This window comes from Talpa occidentalis, unplaced genomic scaffold (assembly GCF_014898055.3).
Source record: "Talpa occidentalis isolate TD23 unplaced genomic scaffold, MPIMG_talOcc4v2.1 talOcc4.11, whole genome shotgun sequence".
NCBI classification, from domain to species: Eukaryota; Metazoa; Chordata; class Mammalia; order Eulipotyphla; family Talpidae; genus Talpa; species Talpa occidentalis.
The window spans coordinates 16,199,525-16,217,897 of NW_023601104.1; the positions used below are offsets into that span (position 1 = coordinate 16,199,525).

The 18,373-nt window shown below is 42.0% G+C and overlaps 1 long non-coding RNA gene across 4 annotated transcripts in view; it reads left to right on the forward strand.

The window, feature by feature from the left end:
• The window catches only part of LOC119238588 (uncharacterized), a 101,978-nt gene that overhangs the window by 74,160 nt on the left and 9,445 nt on the right, over positions 1 to 18,373 (forward strand). For all 4 annotated transcript variants that reach the window (XR_008554125.1, XR_008554126.1, XR_005123600.2 and 1 more), the window contains 2 exons: positions 904 to 954; positions 6,801 to 7,040. This is a non-coding gene — a long non-coding RNA (uncharacterized LOC119238588). The remainder of the gene's footprint in view (positions 1 to 903; positions 955 to 6,800; positions 7,041 to 18,373) is intronic.

The window sequence follows — 18,373 nt, forward strand, 5'->3', positions numbered from 1 at the left end:
ATTGCGTTCTCTAAAATCTGAATAAGATAGCCCCAATTTATACACCTTAAGTCTTGTGCATAGTACACGACCCTTGGAATTGTTTTCTTTTGGTGTATCTACTTATTATCTATGAAAACGTAGTTTGAGCTACTAATAAAACAATCCCACCCAACTTACTTACATTGACATGTGTAAGTGCTTATCTACAGCCTACACCTTGCCTGTGCAAGCTTTTTAACCACCATGTTGCAAAGGTGTGGGACAGCCTTGGGTGGCAGAGGCAGAGGCAGAGCCTTCTGCCGGGTGATCTGACTCTGTTTCACTGCTGTGCTCAGTTTGCTGGTGCCAGCACCAGGAGATGCTGACCTTTAATAATTGAGGCAATCTCCTCAAAGGTCAGTCCTGACAGAAAAGCTGTAATTGGTGTGGTTGGAATTGCTGAATCCCAGGGCTACATCGACTCAGAGGAGAGTTTGTTGTTTCCTTTCTTGCTTCTTGGACAACAATTCTACTCAGGCCACGCAGGGTTTGATATCACTAACTGGGGGGACACTGATCAAACACAGCAGCCGCCACTCCTGGAGGGGAGGGATTTTCTATTACCGTGTCTGGAGTCCTTAGCCCAGTGCCCCAATGTTGGCCCAATATTTGTTCTCTTGCTGGCTAAATAAACAAATGAAAACACTTTTCTTACAGTAAATAGTTATGAAATGGCAGTATTTTTTGGCCATTTTCTAAAGGGGCATATCCAATGCTACCATAGCCTGGGAACACCAACATTTCTGAAAGCAAAACAGGGAGACAAAGTTTCCCACAGTCTTATGCTGAGTTCACCTTTATGAGAAAGTATAGGAGGAAGTGTGTGTCTTTTATGTCTCGTAACTAGCCCCTTTCAATATATGTCATGATTTTCTTTTATAGATGGGAAAATTGCAACTTAGAAGGATGAATGAACTTTCCCAGAACATACAGGTGAATATATATGGGTTTGGAATTTGAAACTCCCCACTGTTGGAATCTGACACCTAAAGATTTCTCCACCACACAGTACTCAGGAGCCCTTGGAGTATTCACACTATCACCTAATGTCTCTAACTTTGTCTGAGATTTCCACCTCCCACAATGAGGCTGCAGCTCAGATGTGGCAAAACATTTATCTAATGTGAACCTATAGCCTCTTACAATAGCAATTAAGTATAATTTTAGTGAGGATGAATTTACATATGACACACTCTAGATGTGAACTAAAGCTGAGCGTGTAGAGCATGTAGAGCGTGAAAAAATTGCCTCCATTCACGGACAACTGGTGCACCACACCTCAGGGTGGGTGGGGCAGCAGGAGAGCTCCACCCTGCACATCTTCCACAACCCAACCCTAAATATACCCAAGATGGGCCTCCCTGGTGGCACAAGGGGTTAAGATGCAACCTATGAAGTTTTCCACAGCCACTGCAGCACGAGTTCAATCCCCCACCAGGGAGCTGCCCACATGGTGAAACAGACCTCTCTGGACTCACCCGCTGCTCCCCTCAGCATTGTATTTCAGTCTGTCTGCCTGTTCTGTTCCCCACTCTGTCTCTGGTGAATCCTCTTACCCCCTGCACCTCTGGCCTGTACCCCAGTTCTTGTATGCGTAAATAAGTAAATCTTTAAAAAAATACCCAGGAACCTTCACAGGGAGAGGGCCTGTGACATATTACACAGAATTTCACAAACTATCTACATAATTTCACAAACATCCTTGAATAAAGAAAGTCAGGAATCAAGAGCAACACAATGCCAGGAACAGGCTGCCCCACTTCATGGGAGTGGAAGGCAGCAGGGTGTGGGGGGCTAGGACCCAGGTCAGCTGTGGTCCCAAAGGTTTCTGAGTAGCAAGAAACACAGCCCCATGTCTCTGCTGAGGTGTGGGTGCAGGAGGTCTTACTCAGAGGGAGCGCTCCCCGCCCCTGGCATTCAGCAAAATGTAACAGGAAATCAGGTGCTGCCAGGAACATGATTCATTTGCTCTCTGCTACCAGACGGGGGTCTGGTTCCAGTTCAGCCCAAATGTATTTCAGTAAACTGTTTTTCTGAAGATTGCCTCTTCCTGTCTTTTACCTTCCTTGCATGTGGCAAGGAGAAATAATATATGTACAATGCTTTGAGCTCCTTGGGAAAGCAGCGCTCTCTAAGTGCATGATATTAATAATAGCAATATTTCTGTTACCAGGAAGATAGGCTGAGTCCATCTTTCACATGTCCTTTTAAGTCATTTTCCCTGCGGCTGCCTTTTCTGGTAAAATGGTACTGGATGAGGCATACAAATCTCTAGTTTTAAAATACTCATTGGGGAAAACACTAGTTAGGCTACAGATTCCCTGGAAGGGAATATTCCAATGTTTTTTTCTTAAAATGATCAGGCGATGCTAGGCTAGGAATGGGAGAGCAGCCAAACTCCAAGTAATGGAGCTGTGAAAGAGGCAACTGGGGTGGGAAATAGAAACCTATGGGAGTTCTGCCCATGTTCTTTGGCTTCTGAGCCCATTCTCTGCAGAACAATGTGACCAGGTGACAAGAAATTCCATCCTGGGGCCTCCCTGGTGGTGCAAGGGGTTAAGACGCAATCTATGATGCTGTCTGCAGCCACTGCTGCACGAATTCGATCCCCAGCCAGGGAGCCACACACATGGCACAGCAGACTTCTCCTGACTCGCCCGCTGCTCCTCTCAGCAGTGTATTTCAGTAGATCTGCCTGTCCTGTTCCCCACTCTGTCTCTGGTGAGTCACCTATCACCTCCATACCTCTGGCCTGTACCCCAGTTCTTGTATGCATAAATAAATAAATATTTTTTTTAAAAATTCCTTTCTGGAGAGTCATGAAACACTAATGTTCTTGGCTTAAGAAGACAGGTCAAGATTTCTGCAGCCAGACATCCCAGAGCCTCGCTCTCTTTGAAACAGACCTGAAATGATCATTCCTGATATTAGCGAAGTACCATTATGATGGTGATGATAACCACCATTTAGCACAACCTGTCCCATCCAGAGACTGCAATCAATGCTTTATCTTCCCTATTTCATTTATACAAACCTGTGTGGTCAATATTATCTTTAAAGCTCAGAGATGTTTAGTATTTTTCCCAATGCCACACGGTAAGAATTTAAAATTTGAGGTTCAAGCTAAAAATAATATGTTGTGGCTATTTAAAAAAATAAAGGAAAATTGTGGCACCAGCTCTTTTGCTGTGTCCCTCCCCATCCCTACCCCTTGCCATCCATTCAGTTGCATTTGGTGGTTTTTGGGTGTTGTCAGATGCTATTAGTTCCTGGGAATATGGGGATAAGTAAATATCTCATTTATACCTACCAAAACAAAATAGGTATACGTGAAAAAGATTCTCCCTCCTGGAAAAGCAGGGGGTGCTAATGTTTCCCGCTTTGCAGCTGGGACAGCCACCAAAGGCCAATCTGTGAGTCTGTGGTTTCCAAGTCGCTGCATCTCTGGGCTCTGCTCTTTCTTCCTTCCTCAGGAGGCTGCAAAAGGGTGGGGCCTTAAGAATGTCAATTACATCTGGGTTTTAACTCTGGATTCACCACTTGCTTGCTGAGTGACCATGAGAAAGTCACAACCTCTCTCTCTGAGCCTTAGTCACTCATATTTTAAGTGGCGATAACACCACACATGGCAAAGGCTGACTGAGAGCATTAAACAAGTGACTGCATTTTAAGGGCCCAGTATAGAACTTGGCAGCCATGGATCTTCAATTATGGTAAAAAGCTTTTTCTGTTGTAAAATGCAAGTGGAATGTTCAAAAACAACCATGTTTTAAGAGTAAAACCTATTGGAGACTGGTGAAGTGCCAATGTGATCGTTCTGAAGCCTGTGAAATCTGTCATGTGATCTACTTCCGGTATCCACACTTTCCCAACGCCTCTGCACAGAGAGGTTGCTAATAAAATGGGAACAAAAGAAAACATGAGGGAACCATCCATTCAGCAATGACATCAAGCCAGTGCAAAACCACCCCTACCCCCTACCACGACCAACTGGAAGCCACAAGGCAGGGGGCTGATGGTGGCTGGAGAGCTCCTTGTTGAACAGAGCCCAGGAGAGAGGGGACCCATTCACTGCTATGCCCCCAGGGACTCTAGATTGTCCAGTCTTTCCCAATGAACACTCACGTCAGCAGAAGAGTCATGTCAACAGAGGATTGACGCAGCAGCGGGCATAAAGAACTGCCTTCTTAGTCACCCCAGTTGTGGGTCTGGTGCTTAGGAAACAGAATGTATTTGGTATTTCGCCTTAATGAAGGAAAACAAGTCTAAGTGTCTAAAGCCCTCTGACTTGCGTGGCAGGCGAGTGTATCTGCTTTTACTTTTTCATACCAGCCATGTGCTCTATTTCTTTTTCAACATTATATTCAGTTTATTCTGGAATAGCTGCCTCTTCATCTGATAGTCAATACTCAAATATTGCCAAAGTATTTTTTAAAATTAAAATTTTTCCTAATTAAATCTATATATATAGATTTGTATATATGTATAGAGATTTAATTAGGAAAAATTTTAATTTTAAAAAATTAATACTTTGGCAATATTTGAGTATTGACTATCAGATGAAGAGACAGCTATTCCAGAATAAACTGAAGACAAGTAAGACATGGACAGGTTTCAGAGGAGATGCCCAAGTTTATATAGAGTTATGGCAGCTTTGAACAACGACCGATGCTTTTTGCAAAGAGAATCTTTATCTAATGTATGTTTGTCTGTATAACAGACTGAATTTTCTTGCCTTGCTGAAGAAAGTCATTGTGAGGCAGACCAAATGTCATGATTTAAATGTGCACCCCAGGGCTTAAGCAGCATCTACTGAAGATGCTAGTGGCCCTGGTGGTTACCGACAGTCTGACCCCCAGCTGCAGGCCTTGGAGAGGGAAGCTGTGCTGCTTAAAACAAAACAAATAAGACCTTTTCTTGAAGGGTTCTGTCAACTGTCGTCTTTATTTCTTTTGCCTTTGGTCACACTCAGTCAGAAGTATAAACATGAAAAGACTTTCCTGCTAGTCTTGGTTTATTTTCTTTTTCTTATTAAAATGTTTCCTCATTTCATTTTTTTAAAACAAGATGTATAAATAAATGAAATTAAATATTTTAAGGTGAGCTTTCAAATAATGACTAAAAAGAAATGATGCACACTTTCGAAAGGATACTCACATAAGGATATTCACATAAGGATACGCACTTAAGTAGCAACCTTAGCAAGTTCCACAAAGATGCCAAAGAGGCCTTGGCTGATCTGTGAGTATCATTGGCCTTTCTTCCTTGCTGAGAGGGGGCTAGTTGGTTTAGTTGTGCCCTCTTTCCTCTCACGAGTCACCAATATATCTTGAATTGTCCAAACAGTGATGCAGACATTGCTTTTCTTGGTAGAGATGGACTTAGAAGTGGTCATGAGGACCTCCCTGGTGGCGCAAGTGGTTAAGACACAACCTATGAAGCTAACCGCAGCCACTGCAGCGCAAGTTAAATCCCTGGCCAGGGAGCAACCCACATGGCGCAGCAGACCTCTCCTGACTTGCCCGCTGCTCCCCTCAGCAGTGTATTTCAGTCAGTCTGCCTGTTCTGTTCCCCACTCTGTCTCTGGTGAGTCCTCTCACTGCTCCCACCCACCTCTGGACTGTAACCCCGTGCTTGTATGCATACATAAATAAATCTTTAAAAAAAAAAAATAAGTGGCCATGAATGCCTGTCCTGGCCAACAAAATGTCAGCAGAGACCCAGCAGGAGTCTTCAAGGAAAGGTTTTAAAAAGAAGTAGCAAGTTCCAGAGCTACCCTGCCTTATAGCAATTTTGATATAAGATGATTTCCCCCCCACCCACCATTATTTGTGGTCTTTTAAATTGGAGGTTTCTTATTTGTCACTGAGAATATTCAAACTGATAAATGATAACTGCTCTACTCATCTTGCATTCTCCTCCATGGAGCGTGCTGTCAGAATCAATTTAACACCAGCACAGGACAATCTGTAGCACTCACCTGTTCCCATTCCTCACATCCGTTCCACTTTCTTCATAAGGCTAATCAGTGCTTCTCAAACTTGGATGTGCAGGTGAGTCATTTGGGGGTCTGTGAAAACACAGGTTCTGATTCAGTAGTCTGGGATGGGAACTGGGACTCTGCATTTCTTCTTGGTGATGCTGCTGCCTTTGCTGCTCATCAGGCCACTTTTTTGCAAAGAAAATGTCTACATCTTCATTGGATAAACCAGTCCTCTCTGGTACTGTACAATGTCTGCATTAAAGTTGATTAAGACAGAAGAGATGTCCATTTCTGGGCTATAGAGAGGCACATCACTCTGTGAGTCAATGGGATGTGAGGTGTTTGCTGGGAGCTATTGAGACAGAAGCCTGGACACTGTCTGAGAGAACAATTGGAAACATTTCCTTTGCATGATGTGGTATAAGGAAGTGGTGGCTGGACCTGTGTGTTCCCATCTCCACCCCCACCCCCAGTCAGTGGAACCCACCTAATAAGGTACTCTGAGGCCAAAGTATCGCTAGTACCCTGCTTTTGTTCCTGTTGCTTGTGCTGGTCCACTGCACCTAGGCTTGGAGGAAACTTATTTCAAGGCAGCTTCATCATGGCTTTCTTGACCTAAGATTTAGGCATGAGTTCTTTGCATGTGGGCCTTGTCCTACAAAATAATGACTCCCAAAGAGATCCAGGCCCTAACCCCAGGATCCTGTGAATGTCGCCAGGTATGGTAAAAAGGGACTTTACAGAAATGATTAAGGGTTTTGAGCTGCGGAAATGATTCTAGATTTTTTTTGGGCAGGCCATAAATGTAACCAGAAGTATCCTTATGAGGGAAAGCAGAGGAGGATTTGAGTGGAAGATGAGAAGGCGATGTGACAATGGAAACAGAAATTGGAGTGATATGGCCACAAACCAAAGAATGCTAACAGCCACCAAAACGTTGATGTAGGCAAAAAAAAAATGGATTTTCACCTGTAGCTTCTGGACAGAACCAGACATGCCTACGCCTTGACATATTGGACTTCTGGCCTCCAGAAACGTAAGATTACCTTTCTGTTGTTTAAGCTCCTAAATTTGTGGTCATTTGCTACCATAGCAACTAGAAGTTAATATAAGCCTGGAGATGATCATTCATGTGTTTGGAATCTTTCATCCCTCCCAAGGTCCTTGAATCATCTGTATTTCTTTAGTCTCCTCATTAAGATTCCCCTGACATGCACACCCCACCAGTCTTCTGACTACAATCAGATACACATAAATCTACACTTATACTAAAGCAAAGACTCCTGAAATTATGTATAAAAGTCTTTTTACTTTTATAAATGATACTGGAATAGTAGCATTTGAAATTCCTATCACTATTTTTCTCCTCTTTTTCTCACTCTCAGGTTAAATTGCATTAGTTAGCTTAGGGAATTGAGATGGTTCATCCAGCTTCTTTCCAAATAAATATTGCTATGGTTCTGTCTTGTAAAGAGAATGCAAAACAATGAGCCTCACTCTTTCCAAGGGTGAACATCTTTACCTCACAAAGCAGTGTGGTCTTCAAAAAGAGGCACCCTGGTGCTATATAGCAGGAGCGATAGCCAATTTGGCAGAAGGTATCAAAAAACTAATAAACACTAGTATATTTTCAAGCAAAAATCTACTTCTAAGATGTGTTATAATCAAATTATCCTGGATGTGCATGAATTGACATCTGCATGGCTGCTTTTCACAATTTACAGTTGCAAAAGAGAACCAAAAAAATAGACAAAATATCTTATAATAGAAGATTAAATAAAGCACAGCATCACTTAATGATTGAATGCTGTGCAGCCATTAAAATGATGCTATAAAAAATTAATCACATGGGAAATCCTCACATGAAATTATGAAGAGAAAGAACCAGGTTGTAAAACAATGTTTATGTTAGGCTACCATGTGTGTATCTGTGAAAATAAAAGACTGGAGTGCTACAAATGAAAATGTTAAAAATGGTTATTCCTAAAGTCATGGTATTAAGAGTGATTTTTATTTCCTTGTACGTGTCTGCATTTTTTAGATTTTCTGCAATGAGTAGACTATATATGTGGTCGAAATGAAAAATATTCATTGAAAAAGCAGAACTAACCCTAATCTGAGAGTTGGAATCCTGAGCCCATTGTTATCTCCATCCAACCCTGTTGGGTGACCTTGGGTAAATCAAGTCATCTCTCTGGAACCCAATGTCCTCTTCATCAAAAGAGCCCAAGATTGCACATGGGTGTCCAAGGGGGAGTTGAGTGGATAAACCTCATGGGCCCCTCTCCCTGCTTCAGTCAGATCATCTGCATGTTTGTGTGTTCTAAGCACTGGGTGTGGACCTTCTGTTTTGTTTGGAAAAATAAATAGATTAAGGTAATTTTTTAAATGTTGAAAATGTTTTTAAATGTTAAAAATTGTTAAATGTTAAAAAATTGTTAAATGCTAAAAACAACCGATTTAGGTAGTCTCTAAGATCCCTTCCAGCAATAACATACTTTGATCAAGTGACTATAATCTCACACTCAATCTCAGAACTATGTTCCAAAGCGTTCAGACTATGTTAGCCTGAATTGGAGGTAGCTACCAAGTGGTTGAGAAAAGCCCTGGAAAAAGGAACTAGAAAGTTCATCTGTCTTTTTTTTTTTTGACACATGGATGCAGCATGTTGAGGCCATTTTAAATCTGAATTTGATCTCCACCCTACCAGCTGTCCCCTATGTTGGTACTTCCAAGAACAAAATCCATAGCCCCCTTTTGACATACTCTGCCATCGAAATTCTGTGTGTTCTACAGATGACTGGGTATTGGGGTCTTTTAGTGATGGTGTGTAAGTGAAGATGCTTCCAGGTGATTTTAACCCCCCAGCTGTCAAGTCACCATCAGTCTTTGAATTCTCCCAGTTAAAGACCCCAGATATCACAGTGCAGGGCAAGAAGTCTCTGTTGCTCCCTCTCAATTCCTGACTCTGAAATGTGCAAGCAAAGTAAAGTGATTATTTTATGGAACTAAGTTATAGGCTGATATGTGACTCAATGAAAGTAACTAGCCTGTCCCTAAGCCTCGTCAGCTATGGGTTCAAATGAAATCATATTAACTCATAAACTGAGCTCCCTGCTCTTGTCCCTACTTGTTCACCTGGACCTTCTCTTCCCTCCCAAATCTTTTTGGGGTCTCTAAGGAAGTCTCAGATCCCTTTTATTGGTCTCCCCCCAGCAAGTTCTCCTCCCTCTGCTGATGACCAATTTTGCCCCTGAGGCATTCAGAGAGTTTGATACCTGCCACCTCCTCCAGGTGCCCTGACACCTCTGCACCCCATGCAGGTAAATATTACCTGTCCTGGTGTTCTTTTATCCTCAGCTGCATCCCAGAATGGAGAAGTTCCACAGTCCCTAGAACAGAGCTGTATTTTTGTCATTTCTCCATTCTGCACAAAATCCTTATGAAAATTGCTCTCACAGTTTCTCTTTATACCCCACTGAACTGTAAGAACTATAGATTGGGTGGGGACCAATTGCCACCATCCTGCCAACCTCTCCCTTCTCTTTTAAGGAAAAAAAGGGCATCATGTACATTAACTCGTACTAATTTGACATCTAGGGAGGTCCAGATGTAACCAGCTTTATAGGTAGGGCCATAGGTGTGTCCCTCTAAGGCATCCCTAACTCACCTCATGTAATTGGGAGCAGCATTCCTACTCTAAGAGATCAAGCAGCAGTCTCCTTTACGCTGGTCATGACACAACTAGAGCAGCGGCAAGTGGTTCAAGACCTTGAGTTTCAGTTACAGCAAGTGGGGAATTTGCCCTCCACCGAATAAAAGTGCTGGCCCCAGACCTTGGGCCCCCGAGCAGTAGTTTTCCCTAATGTTCCCGCCTCTGGGGAAACTTGCTGGACCTCAGAGAAAACGATCATTATCCCATGCAACTCTGTGTGTCTATACCTGTCTGGTGCTGGGCACAGCCTGTCCCTCTTGATATTCCCCTGTCCTCCCTTGAGAATCTTCCCAAGTTATCTGAGCATCCCAATGTGTGTATGCTCTGACCTTTCTGAAGACAACCAAGCCCCCATCGCACTCCATAATAATCCCACAATAGGTAATATTGTACGTACAGTGCCTACAACCCGTGCTTGATCTCAGTAGCCATCTGTAGCCAGTAATTGAGGATGTGTCCTACACCCACTCACCAGAAAAGAGGTGGAAACATTGATCCTAAATCCTTTTTTTGTTTTGTTTGTGTTTTATGATTTAAATTTTCCTTTGGTACTTCTGGCTTATCAACCCCTCAGATTCTGTGTAGCAAATGCAAAACCACCATCTGCTAACTCAAGGAAAGCCAAAAGATGAGAACATGGCCTCAGATTTGCTATGTGATTATTTTTTTTAAGATTTATTTGTTTATGTATACAAGGACTGGGGTACAGGCCAAAGATGCAGGGGGTGAAAGGATTCACCAGAGACAGAGTAGGGAACAGAACAGGCAGACTGACTGAAATACACTGCTGAGGGGAGCAGCGGGTGAGACAGGAGAGGTCTGCTTCGCCATGTGAGTTTCTCTCTGGCCGGCCAGGGATCGAACTCGTGCTGCAGAGGCTGCAGACTGCTTCATAGTGCGGTGCTTAATCCCTTGCGCCACCAGGGAGGCCCAGCTATGTGATTTTGAAAAGGCTTTCTTCACTCATCTGTACTTGAGGTTAATACCTCCTATCATAAGGGTTATCAGAGAAAATCAATGTTATGAACCCTTGCCATGTCTAACAAGTTACAATCATCACACACACCAGAAGGAAAACTCTTTCAAAGTCAGGCTCAACCAGACATGGAATCCAGAGATTGATGAAAAGCATGTTTTATTATCTCCCACCCAATTGTCTTTTTGCCCAAACCTGGGTGGCAACAGGGAAACTTATATTCCATGGTTTCAGCTCTCTTGTGCCTCTCTCAGACCTCCCTGACCCCATGCTCACAGAACATTGTCAAACCATGCTGACAGTTTTCCTAATTGCAATCTGTAGGATGTGTGAATACCCACTCTCTCTATGTGATGACTTACAGGCCAGCAAGTGCTCTAAGCAGCCTCAGATCATTTGATCAATCTCTGTGGCTCCATGACTGATTTCCTGCTAGAAAGCTCAGCCCCATCTTGTTAGCAGGTATGGTCTCTCTTTTTGTGTAACTGTTGATGATATGGTCCCACCGCACACCAGCACATTGGCACATGATTCAGACTGGTCAATGAGAACCTACCTTAAGAACTGCTGAAGTGTTATGATAGAAACATATCAGGAGACCACACATGCCTGAGGCTGCTGGGTCCTGGTGATGTCACATGGTGAGGATACTTCTAAGGATGTTGTCAACACAGAGGAGCAGAGACAAGCATGATGGGGAGTTTCTCAGGTTGAGTGTGCTACAAGAAGAACCCAAAAATTGGATTCTTGTCCAACTTTTTTTTTAATTTTTAAATTTTATGTTTTTTTATATCATTTTTCACTTTTGCACAATGTATGCATTTTCATCTTGGTTATAGTCTCCATACAATTCCCCCCGCCCATAGAGTGTCTCTGGTTTATAGTTGCTTGTTGATTTTGATTTTCACTTTATTATAATTAGTTTTTTCCCTGGTCCCTTATTTAGGTATCTAAATTACTACTACGAGTGAGACCATCCAGTATTTTTCTTTTTTCTTTCTGGCTTGTTTCACTGACCATGATCCCTTTTAAAAAAACTAGCAACAACAAATGTTGGTGAGGATGTGGAGAAAAAGGAACTCTCCTGCACTGCTGGTGGGAGTGCAAACTGGTCCAACCACTATGGAGAGCTGTGTGGAGATTTCTTGACCTACTAAACATAGAGCTTCCATATGATCCAGCAATTCCACTCCTAGGTATTTACCCAAAGGCCCCAGAAACATTAATTCCAAAGAGCACCTGCACCCCTATGTTTATAGCAGCACTGTTTACAATAGCTAAGCTATGGAAACAACCCAAATGCCCAAAAATAGATGACTGGATCAAGAAGATGTGGTACATATACACAATGGAATATTACTCAGCAATCAAAACAGATAAACTCATGCAAATTTTTTTAAGATTTATTTATTTATATAAGAGTTGGGGTACAGGCCAGAGGCTCGGGAGGGTGAGAAGATTTACCAGAGACAGAATGGAGAGCAGAAAAGGCTGATGGACCAAAGGCACTGCTGAAGGAAGCAGTGGGTGAGACAGGAGAGGTCTGCTGCACCATGGGGGTTTCTCCCTGGCCGGTCGGGAATCAAACCTGTGCCGCAGAGGCTGCGGATATCTTCACAGCATGGTGCTCAACCCGGTGGGCCAACGGGGAGGCCCTCTTGTCCAACTTTTTAATGAAATAATTGCTCTAAGTAGTAAATGGGGAAGAGAGAGTGAGGTAAAGAAACTAGGACAAAAAATAAAGCTTAGCGGAATCACAAAAAACCCCGAATAGCCAAAGCTCTCCTGAAAAAAAGAGAAGGGAATGGAGGCATCACACTCCCAGACTTCAAACTCTACTACAAAGCCATAATCATCAAAACTGCATGGTATTGGAACAAGAACAGACATACAGACCAATGGAATCGAATAGAAAATCCAGAAATAAACCCACAGACTTATGGTCAACTAATCTTTGACAAAGGAGCAAAGACTATGCATTGGAGCAAAGAAAGTTTGTTCAATAAATGGTGCTGGGAAAACTGGGTCGCTACATGCAAAAGAATGAAGCTTGACCACTACCTCACACCATACACAAAAATCAACTCAAAATGGATTAAAGAACTAGACATAAGACCTGAAACCATAAAATATATAGAAGGAAATATAGGCGAAACACTACGTGATTTGCACATCAAAGACATCTTTACAGACACATCACCCAAAGCAGTGATAGTGAAGGCAAAGATAAACAGCTGGGACTACATCAAATTAAAGAGCTTCTGCACAGCAAAAGAGACAATAACAAAAACAAAGAGAAACCCCACCAACTGGGAGAACAGTTTTGCACACAACACTAATGATAAAGGACTGATCACAAAAATCTGCAAAGAGCTGATGAGACTCAGCAACAACAAAGAAAATAACCCAGTCAAAAGATGGGCAGAAGAGCTAAAAAGAAACTTCTCTGAAGAGGAAATGCAAATGGCCAACAGGCATATGAAAAAATGTTCAACATCACTTGTAATCAGGGAAATGCAAATCAAAACTACCATGAGATACCATCTTACACCAGTGAGAATGGCACATATTAAAAAAACTAGCAACAACAAATGTTGGTGAGGGTGTGGAGAAAAAGGAACTCTCCTGCACTGCTGGTGGGAGTGCAAACTGGTCCAACCACTATGGAGAGCTGTGTGGAGATTTCTGGGCCTACTAAACATAGAGCTTTCATATGATCCAGCAATTCCACTCCTAGGTCTTTACCCAAAGGACACAGAAACATCCATTCCAAAGAACACCTGCACCCCTATGTTTATAGCAGCACTATTTACAATAGCTAAGCTTTGGAAACAACCCAAATGCCCAAAAATAGATGACTGGATCAAGAAGATGTGGTCCATATATACCATGGAATATTACTCAGCATTCAAAAAAGATAAACACATGCAATTTGCAGCAACATGGATGGCGCTGGAAGGGATTATGCTCAGCGAAATAAGCCAAAAAGAAAAAGAAAAATTCCGGATGGTCTCACTCATAGCAGGAATCTAGAAAACTTAAATAAGGGACCAGGAAAATGAATAACTATAAGAAAGTGAAAATCAAAATCAACAAAAAACTATGAACCAGAGACACTTTTTGGGGAGTGGGGGGCAGGAGGGGAGGGATTGGGGTCAGAATGGGGGGGCTGCAATTGTATGGGGAATATAAAAATAAAATTTATTATTTAAAAAATAAATAAATAAAGCTTAGCAAAGATGTTTTCTCACTAAGCCCTGGTCTCACAGAGACCTCTGTTACAGCAATTTCTAGTCAGGGTTGGTCATATGTTGGGGCAAGTTGGTCAACTGGTGGATAACTATGCCTGGAATGAAGAGATGGGGTGTACATAATCTCCCCAATGAGGAGGCCACGAGCTTTTGACAGTCAACACTGAAAGGGAATGATGTGTTGCCAGCTAAAGGAGTCCTGGGTGGGGCACCAGAGTGTCTGCTCTCAGGAGAGAGAAAGAAGAGGGGAAGTCTTGGAAAAAAGGGCAGTGATTAAGGGCATGCATTTAAAAGTCAGAATGTCTGGGGTCACCTCACAGCACTTGCACTCTCTCGCTGAGTCACCTTAGGAAATGACTTAACTGTTTTGGGCCACATTCTCTTCATTTGTCAGATGGGGGTACCGGTAATATCTGTGCACTGAAGATGTGGGTCAAACAGTAGGTCAGTGCTTGTCACTTAGCACAGGGCCCTATCCCTGCAATAGGGACAGGCAGCCAGAGACAGCCAGTTCTTCCCAAGACATCTGATGACTAACACAGCAGGGGCCCAGGAGCCTGCCCCTTTCTCTGATACATGAAACTTGAGAAAGGAAGTCAACAACAAAAATATCCAGAGGTCTCTCGCATTACGGGGGTTTGATATTACCAGGAACAAGTGGCCCTAGAGAAGCACTTTCCAGAGAGATTTAGTGGAGGCGGGGCTGGGGCGGAAAGGGAAGAAAGCCAGATTTTGCCTTGGGCAGTCCCTTGAGTGATTTCTGCGGGTTCATTTCTAGAAACAAATACAGTAAACTGCCCCCCCCCTAAGGAGTGACCCAGTGTACCAAAGGCTCTGAAAATATGCAGAAGGAATTTCTAGGGTTTGGGGTGTTGCAATTGGTAGTTTTCCCTTTTTTTCAAGAGACAACCCCAAGGGGCCAGGCAGCGATCTTACCACCACAGATAAGCAAAAAGCAGTTGAAAGAGACTCCCTTGCAGATCCCCAAGGTAATGACAGTCAGTGAGTGTGGCAGCAGCAGAGCACACAAAGAAACACAATTGGCATTTGCGCTGAGGACACAAGGCTACTCTAATCCTCTGCCCTTTGACCCCGCACTATATTCCAATAGGTCAGAGCAGCCTTGCTTGGCTTCCCTAATGCATATTATCCTCTCTGGTCAATAAAATCCCCCTCTGTCTCTACACTGACAATAGATATGAAGGTCAGCTTGCCCCCTCCAGCTGCAACAATGTCTGAGCTGCCAGTTGGAATTTAAATTAAGCATATAGGTAATCATTTCATTGCTTTTAGGCAAAAATGGAAGCCTGATGCTTTGGCTGCAATCAGATTCTTGGAAAAGTGAAAAGATCTCTGGACTCCCAGGGGACAATAACTCAAAGTGCCTGAGCAGAGCCTCAAGCACACAGGTCTTAAGTGGTAAATTTCCTAAGAGAGAGACTCGGCCCTTTACATGTTGCCTGGTGCAAGCCACCTTCTTTCTCAGTTTTCACTGTCAAACAGTGTCACATCAGTGGATGGGAGCAATCATAATTAGAGTGAAATGAATTTCATAATGAAAGGAGTGACGAGAAAAGGAAGGCAAAAGGGAACAAAGAGATGGCTGGAGCACTGGAACCCCGGGGCAGCAGCATGTAGATTTGGGAGCCTCAGCTCTCCGCCAACGCTGCAACTGACCAGTTGTGGGACCTAGAGTAGATCCATTAACCTCCCTGGGACTCAGTATCCTTATCAGAAAAAAGATTCAATTGAGGTTAAAAGTTCTCTAAGATCCTTTCGGATTCCAGCATTTCCTAGAGCTTAGAAGTCATTTTAACTTAGAGCTGTTTAGTGAACACCAGTCTTAGAAAGACGGAATGAGAAATGTGGTTTGCCCTTGGAATCCTAAAATCCTATAAAGTTGAACTGGAACGAGGCTCCACAGATTATCCTGTCCAACCTGCTCATTTAGAAGATGGAGAAAATAAGGTGACTTTTCTACTTGACTTTTTAAACTCCAAATTCCCCCTTGATCTCCATTTTTCTCTCTCCTCTCTCTTTCTGTTCCTCATCTTCTCTGTTTCTGACCTCTTTTTTCGACTTGATAGAAGATCTTCATATTCAGTTCAAATTTTCTCAAAAATTCAATGACAAGTAGAGGAAAGGTAAAGAGAGAGAAGGAAGTGAGTTCACATTGCTTTGAAAAGAATCAGAAGATTCCTGTAACACACTTTATATGAAAAAAATTTGCAGGAAAATTAAAGGTTTATTGCAAAAATCATAGCAAAGTACTAGATGAAAATGTAGATAAATATATATTTAAATTTTCTCTGAGTTAGAACTTCTGCATATGTTTCTAAAGGTAGAAATCATAAATGAATACATAAATATATTGCAGTAACTTACACACCAAAAATATCCTCACACAAATATCAAAGGAAGGCATCGAAAAATGTGCAATTCATGTAGTTACTCTTCTCAATATATAAAGATTTCTCACAACTCAATAAGAAAAACATGAACACTTAGTAAAAGAAACAAAATTATATAAATTATAAATCACAAAAATACAAATGATCATAAAAATATAATACTTCAATTATCTCTAAAAATACAAATTGAAAAAGCTGTCCGATTTTGCTTAAGAAGTTGACAAAGTTTGTTTTGCTTCATTTCTTAAAGTAACAACAGCCAGCATTGGTAAATGTGGTAAAAGAAATACTTTTAAAATCTTCTAGGCGCAGGGTCAATGGGTATAGTTGGTACATACATAACAATATTTAAAACTGAATGTACTCTTAGAAGAGAGACCTTGTATATTAGTCTGCTCAGGCTGCCATGACAAAATACTACAGACTAGGTAGTTTAAACAAGAAAAATTATTTTCTCAGCGTTCTAAACGCAGGAAGACCAAGATCAATGTGCCAGGTTTGGTTTTTAGTGAAGGCTCTCTTCCTGGGTTGCCAAGGGCAAACTTCTTAGGGGGTCATCACGTGGCCTTTCCTCAGAGTGCAAACTAAGAACTCTCCAGTGCTTTTCCTCTTTTTTTTTCCCCCCCCAAAGATTTATTTATTTATTTATACAAGCACTGGGTACAGTCAGATGCGCGGGAGGGTGAGAGAATTCACCAGAGCCAGAGCGGAGAGTAGAACAGGCAGACTGACGAAGTACACTGCTGAGGGGAGCAGCGGGTGGCAGGAGAGGTCTGCGTGCCATGTGGGACCCTCACCCGGTGGTCGGGATTGAACCGGCGCTGCAGAGGCTGCAGGCAGCTTTGCAACCCAGTGCTTAACCGCTGTGCCACCGGGGAGGCCCTCAGAGCTTTTCCTCTTATAAGGATACCAGTTCTTGGACTGGGGACCCACCCTAATAAATAACCTAATTTAATCTTAATTATGTGCTAAAGACCTTATCTCTAAATCACTGGATTTTTTTTTTTTTTTTTGAGGGTGAGTAAGAACAGGACAAAATTCCATCCTGGGTAAATCTATTTATTGGTCATTCAATGGTTTATTTAGCCAATTATTTTTCAAACACTCTAAATGCTTAGATGTGTGCTACATGGGATGTGAGGTTATGTTTGTCTTTCTTCCTTGACCTATGAGGTATTCAAATCTGGGCTGAGGTTATATTTAACCCAAATTTTCAAACTCCTATACTCAAAAATAGATAGGCAGAAGAATTGTGTCAAAAGAAAAACCTGCACGTGATGTTTATAGCAACCTTATTTATAGTTGCCAAAACCTGGAGGCAGCCAAGATGGCCTTTACTAGGAGAATGGATATGCAATCAGTGGTACATCCATAATATGGAATATGACTCGACAATAGAAAAACAAGTTATCAATTCATGAAAAGACATGAAGGAAACTTACATGCGTATTACTAATGACAAAAAAACCCAATCTGATCAGGCAGTATTCTATATGAATCCAATTATAGCACATTCTGGAAAAGTGGAGACAATTAAAACTATGGCAACAATTAAAAAAGATCAGCCAGGGATTTGGAGGAGGAAGGATAAATTAACAAAGCACAGGGAAGTTTTAGGGAGGTGAAATTATTCTGAATACTACTGTAGTGGTAGAGACATCACTATGTATTTGTCCAAAAACATAGAATGTACAGGATCCATCATGAAACCCTATTGTCAACTCTATACTTTAATTAATACATAAGTATGTATTATGTATTAAAATAGTTGTAGCAAATCACACTAAAGCAACATGGTAATAAGGGAATATTAATAAGAGAATGCCATACTTTCTACTTACTTTTCCATAAACCTGAAATTTCTTTAAAAAAAAAAGTCTATTAAATTATCTATTTTTTAAATGGGAGAAAAATAGAACAGCAGAAAGGACTGCTTCCCACACCTTTGTTCCTCTTCATATGCATGTATACATTCAGTCAGTGTTCACTGTCAGGAGCTTAAAATCTCAGTGTTTG